Consider the following 6,557-nt stretch of genomic DNA (forward strand, 5'->3'; position numbering starts at 1 on the left):
CATATGTATAACCATGTGTTGTTAATCAATGAGGGCGATTGGTATGAGAACATGTACTATACTTTCTTTAGCTCCTAGCTTGCAAATGACAGCAAATGAAGGCAAAGCTTCAGAATGTGTTGGCTAATGGCAATGCTTGTTTCATATGCCACAAATCACGCTCCTCAAAAAAATCCTCTGATTTTGGAAATCGCAGTTGATATCGTTTCAAGTAAACGATCACTGCTGCACCACTAAAAGCGGCTACATCGACATATATTGTCAACAACACTCTGTCACCTTCATCATCTTCGTACTACACAGAATAAATCAAGTTGGCTAGTGCAAGCAAATACAAATCATCTTTTAGTTGGTAGAATGATGACTAAAAACCATTTATACCATCACCCATGGTGATGCAAAGACATGGTCACACGGATGATAGCTTAAGCTCTGAAAGTATAACGAAAATAGTTATTTTCATCAATAGTGTGCATCTAATAAATATCATAGTGGACCTTCACAATATTTTGAAGTTAAATGCTTTGTATGCCTACTAAATCATAGGACCATTCTGAGGCTAAAGTCGGTTGATCTTACCAAGAGTTGAACTGCTTCTTTTTTCATCATCAATACTTAATATTTGTCTCACAGAAGATACAATCTCGTCCAAGGTCTCTGAGTCTACAATAATGAATAAAAAATTGAACAATCAGTTATATTTGATGTTGCAACCATATCTTGCATCTGCAGGTAAATAGTGGAACAAATAAATACCACAAGTAAATATGCGCACCTCAGGCGTGTTGACTGTTGACGACGCAATTGAGGACGGTGGGGAAGCTACTGTTGCCGATCACACCTTGATCGTGGGCATCTCGATTCCAACCCTACCCCAATCAAATGTGCGCGCACTGAGATCGTCACACACCCGGCGAGCGATACGAATTTGAGAGCAACATGTGTAGAGCGGGTGAAGGGCATCTGACCTGGGCATCGTATTCCTTAGCATACTGTTTTTCTCGGGTGAAGATGAGCTTGCAGCTCTCCATGGACTTCTCGGTGGCCCACTGCTCCACCAGTGAAAGAGTTATACATGTTATGTAATAAGCAGGACTCCCTGTAAATCAACCAAATGAACCACGATTTAGAATAGCTTATCACCTGACCCCGCCGCACGATTCACTCGACCAACAATCGCTATGCAGATCGTCCCTCTCTGATGCGATGTGAGCACACACCCAACATCCGATGTCGAGCGTCGTGCAAGAAATTGCAGAAAAAAGGAAATCACCCCACATGTGAGCCACTTGCCATATATGTTCAGAAAGATAACCAACCAGAGGATGGCAAAGTTCTCACCGTATAAAAACTACACCGGCTTAATCTTCCTCACCAGCATGCTCAAGAAGGTAGTTTGTTGCTAGCTCCTTATTCCTATCACTGGCAAAGAATGCTTGAATAACGTGTGCTCTGTCGAACTCCATGGACTCAAGAGTAGTGAATAGCTCTCCCTCCTCTCCACCAACCTCCTCGCGCTGCTGGCCTTCCTCTCCCCCCGCGCGCACCGCGTCCCCGTCCCCGCCGCCACCTCCAACCTCTACTCCTCTGCCGCCGCCGCCATCTCCGCGCAGGTGGCCGCCATCGCGCGTGAGCTGGACGCGACCCGCCTCGTCCCGCACCGCGCGTCGGCGGGCGACGGCACCAGCACCACCCTGCCCCCGGAGCTGCTCCTCTTCCTCTCCCCGCACGCGCTTTTGCTTGGGCGCGACGCGCGCACGGGGCACACCCACATGCCGGCCTCCGTCGCGCACGCCTGCTTCCGCTCCCCCTCCACGCTCGCTCCTCGCCGCGTTCGCCACCTACGCGCCCCACGCCGCCTGCCAGCACGACGCCACGCTCGCACACCGCCTCGTTTCCAAGGCCTGCGAGCCGCTGCCACACCGCCGCTGCCTCTCCCGGGGCCCGCGCGCCGCGCTCCCGGCGTCAAACATGGGCGTCGACGGCCGCCGCTGGGTGAGGCCGCGCCACGACCACGAGTTCCTCGTCGACGACGTCCTGCGCCTCGCCGCCGGCAAGATACGGACCGGCCTCGACGTCTCCGGCGGCGCCGCCAACTTCGCGGCCCGGATGAGGGAGCGCGGGGTCACCATCTTCACCACGGTGCTCGACAACGCCGGGAAACCCATGAACGAGTTCGTGTCGCCGCCGCCAACTTCGCTGTGTGGGGCTATGCTTGGGCAAAGAGGGAGACAGGGGATGTGGCTAGCGACTGAGAGCGGGATCCGGGAAGGGAACGAGGCTAGGGCCATGGCCGGTGGCCGGTTGGCCGAGCGCGGGTGCGTCTGCGTGGGATGGAAGGGGAGATGCAGACGCCAATGGAAGGGTGGATGGGGCGCCGATGGAAGGGGAGATTTGGGGCGGGGGATTCCATATCTGTGTCAATGGAAGGTTATGTGGGAGATACGGGAGAGATGAGCTGGAGACGCCGATGGAAGGGTGGATGGGGCGCCGATGGAAGGGGAGATGCGGCCGCGGGCGGGATGCAGGAGGGATGAGCTGGAGGCAGAATGTGCACCGGGGGTGCGCCTGGATTCCGCCGTTGAAGGTGCGGTCGCGGGCGGGCAGGATGCGGGGAGGGATAAGCTGGAGGCAGAACACCGAGGGTGTGCACGCCTATAGTAGGCTTATAATTAGTAGTAGAGAAGTGAGGTGTTCACATGTAATGATAAATAGAGATAACACACACACATATATAAAGGAATATAATTTCTCCTTTTAGATTTTATTACAAACTGGGTATTACAAATCCTACCCCCCTTAACAAGAATCTCGTCCTCGAGATTTAGGAAGGACTAGAGAAATGATGGGGAAAATCTATGCGAAGCTCTTCTTCTCTCTCCCAAGTAGCTTCATCTTCTCCATGGTGACTCCATTGCACTTTGCACATCTTTATAACTTTATTTCTTGTAACTCGAGTCAAAGTGTCAAGAATCTTGATAGGATATTCAGTGTAAGTCAGATCACCCTAAACATTGAGCTCTTCCATTGGTAACTGTTCCTCAGGAACATGGAGACACTTCTTAAGTTGAGACACGTGGAATACATCATGTACATCAGATAGATTATCAGGTAGCTCTAGTTGGTATGCCATCTCCCCAACTCGCCTAAAGATTCTGAATGGTCCAATAAAGTGAGGGGATAACTTGCCTTTGACTTTAAATCTCCTCATTCCATGAAGTGGTGACACCTTGAGGTACACATGATCACCTTCCTCAAACTCCAGTGGTCTTCTTCTATTATCAGCATAGCTCTTTTACCTGGTCTAAGCTACCCTCAAGTTCTCCCGACTTATATGGTCTTGTTCCTCTGCCTCTTGAATAAGTTCAGGCCCAAAGAACTGTCTTTCTCCAGTTTGATCCCAATATAGAGGAGTTCTGCACTTCCTTCCATATAAAGCTTCAAATGGTGACATCTTCAGACTGGCCTGGTAACTATTATTATATGAGAACTCAGCATATGGTAGACTTTTATCCCAACTGCCTCCATGCTAAAGGGCACAAGCTCTCAACATATCTTCCAATACTTGATTAGTCCTTTCAGTCTGGCCATCAGTCTGAGGATGATAGGCCGAACTGAAATTCAACTTCGTATCTAGATTTTCATGAAAGCTTTTCCAAAACCTAGAGGTAAACTGTGAACCTCTATCCGAAACGATCTTCTTCGGTACATCGTGTAGACACACAATCCGAGCCATATATAACTCTGCCAATTGAGATCCTTAATAAGTAGTCTTGACTGGAATGAAGTGTGCCACTTTGGTCAGTCTATCCACAATCACCCATATGGAATCATATCCCTTCAAGGTGCGAGGCAACCCAGTAATGAAATCCATACCAATTTCTTCCCACTTCCATTTGGGAATCTTTAATGGGTGCAGTAGTCCAGCTGGTCTTTGGTGTTCGGCCTTGACTCTTTGGCACACATCACACATAGCCACATGTGCAGCCACATCTCTCTTTAGCCCATACCACCAGTACTTCTGCTTCAAATTCTAATACATCTTAGTGCTACCAGGATGAATAGAGTAATCAGAATCATGGGCTTCCTTTAATATAGTCTCACGAAGGTTATCAATCTTAGGAACACATATCATGTCCTTGAACCATACTGTGCCTTGCTCATCCTCCGTGAATTCTGGACCTCTACCTTCAGTAATAAGATCCTTGATCTCTTGTATTTTCGCATTACCAATCTGACCTACGGATTTCTTGCTCCAAGGTAGGTTCCACATCAATAGTGACTCCTTCAGTATGTGCAACTATTTCTAGGTTGAGTCTCCTGAAATCCTCAAAAATCTCATTGGGTAGCTGGGCAACAATAGCTGAATGGACATGCTCCTTTCGACTCAAGGCATCTACATCTAGATTTGCCTTGCCCGGGTGATAGTGAATCTCCAAGTCATAGTCCTTAATAAGCTCCAACCATCGACGTTGCCTAAGGTTGAGATCCTTCTGAGTGAATATGTACTTCAAACTCTTCGGTGTGCACTTGGCACTTGGTTCCCATAATATAATGTCTTCATATCTTGAGCGCATGCACTATGGCTGCCAGTTCTAAGTCATGAGTGGGGTAGTTCAACTCATGTTTCCACAACTTATGAGACGCGTAGGCAATCATGTGTCCTTCTTGCATGAGCACACATCCCAAGCCTTGGCCACATGCATCACAATAAATGTCAAATCCCTTCTGTTGATCTGGCATAACCAACACTGGGGGTGACATCAATCTCATCTTTAATTGATCAAAGCTATCTTGGCACTTCTCGTCCCACTTAAACTCTCTTCCCTTCTCCAGAAGTGAGGTCATAGGCTTAGCAATCTTAGAAAACCCTTCAATAAATTGCCGGTAGTAGCCTGCAAGTCCCAAGAAACTCCGGACTTTAGTAACTGTAGTGGGTATGCTCCACACCGTTATCTCCTTAACTTTAGCAGGATCCATTCATATCCCACCATTAGAAATGATATGTCCAAGGAATGGCACCTCGTCAATCCAGAACTCGCATTCGCTATACTTGGCATAGAGTTGATTATCCCGTAGCTTTTGTAGCACCAATTTCAGATGTTCCTCATGATCACTATCACTCTTGGAATAGATAAGAATATCGTCGATGAATACCATGATGAATCTGTCTAGATACTCCATGAACACCTTATTCATCAGATTCAAAAAATAGGCTGGTGCATTAGTTAGTCCAAATGACATAACCATGAATTCATATAAACCATATCGGGTTGAGAAAGCTGTCTTGGGAATATCAGGTGGCCTAATCTTCATTTGATGGTAACCCGATTGGAGATCAATCTTCGAGAATACTCTAGCACCTCTCATCTGATCAAATAAATCCTTAATGTGGGGTAACAGATACTTGTTCTTCACAGTAACATCATTAAGGGATCTATAATCCACACACATCCTTTGCGATCCATCCTTCTTCTGTACAAACAGAACCAGTGCTCCCCAAGGTGAGGAACTCGAACGAATGTATCTAGCCTCCTGTAACTCTGTTAACTGCTTCTTAAGTTCTTTTAGTTCTTCTACGGACATCCTGTATGGCCATTTAGAAATAGGAGCAGTCCCAGGTAAAAGATCAATGAAAAACTCAACTTCTCGATCAGGTGGCATCCCTAGTAACTCCTCTAGAAAGACATCTGGAAAATCCCTAACCACACGGATGTTGTCACCAACAAACTTCTCATCTATTAAGAATGTCGCACGTCTAGTAGAGGTAGTTACTGCAATTTCAACTTGAAATCTTTCTCCTTTAGGGCTGGTGAGTTCTATAGTACCCCTACCACATTGTATAATGGCCTTTGCCTTTCTTAACCATGACATACCAAGGATCAGATCTATACTTCTTTCCTCTAATATTATAGGGGTAGCCCAGAATTCTCTTCCCATAATTATCAATGTCAATCTATGTGTCATATAGTTTGCCTCAACAGGCCATTTAGGTGTAATTACTATCATTAGTGTTTTCATATTTCGTAGTGGTAACTCATTTGTGTTGGCATATCGAGCAGACATAAATGAATGTGTAGGACCAGAATCAAATAATATTGTTGTAGGAATTACATTAATATAAAACATACCAAGTGTGATGTCAGCTCCTTCAGCAGTAGCATCAGCGCTGACTTGATTAACCCTGGCAATAGAGAATCCCTTGCCAGATCCCGGAGTCTGCTGCTTGTTCTGCACAGGTGTAGTAGCACTCCTCTATGGACAAACATTAGCATAATGACCAGTCTTACCACACTTATAGCATGTGGTACCAGCACTCTGTCCTGAGAATTTCGCTGGGGTGCCAGTGGGGGCAGCCTAACGAGTCGGTGGAGTCCCCTGAGGTGTGTGCTGAGCTGGACGCTGGCCTCCTCCAATGCAAACTGGTGTACCCTAGGGTGGAACGTAGCGAGGACGAACGTTGCTGCTTCCCTGACCCTAGGATATCGCCTTCCTCTTCAAATCTCCCAGCTGAACACGCTTGTGTTCAATAGCTAGGGCCTTATCAAGCAGCCTCT

The 6,557-nt window shown here is 47.2% G+C and overlaps 1 pseudogene; it reads left to right on the top strand.

Annotated features, from left to right (window-relative positions):
* Positions 1-1,325: 1,325 nt before the first annotated feature.
* LOC103642564 (uncharacterized) lies at positions 1,326-2,457 on the top strand (annotated as a pseudogene).
* Positions 2,458-6,557: the final 4,100 nt, after the last annotated feature.

The sequence above is a fragment of the Zea mays genome, chromosome 10, assembly GCF_902167145.1.
Source record: "Zea mays cultivar B73 chromosome 10, Zm-B73-REFERENCE-NAM-5.0, whole genome shotgun sequence".
NCBI classification, from domain to species: domain Eukaryota; kingdom Viridiplantae; phylum Streptophyta; class Magnoliopsida; order Poales; family Poaceae; genus Zea; species Zea mays.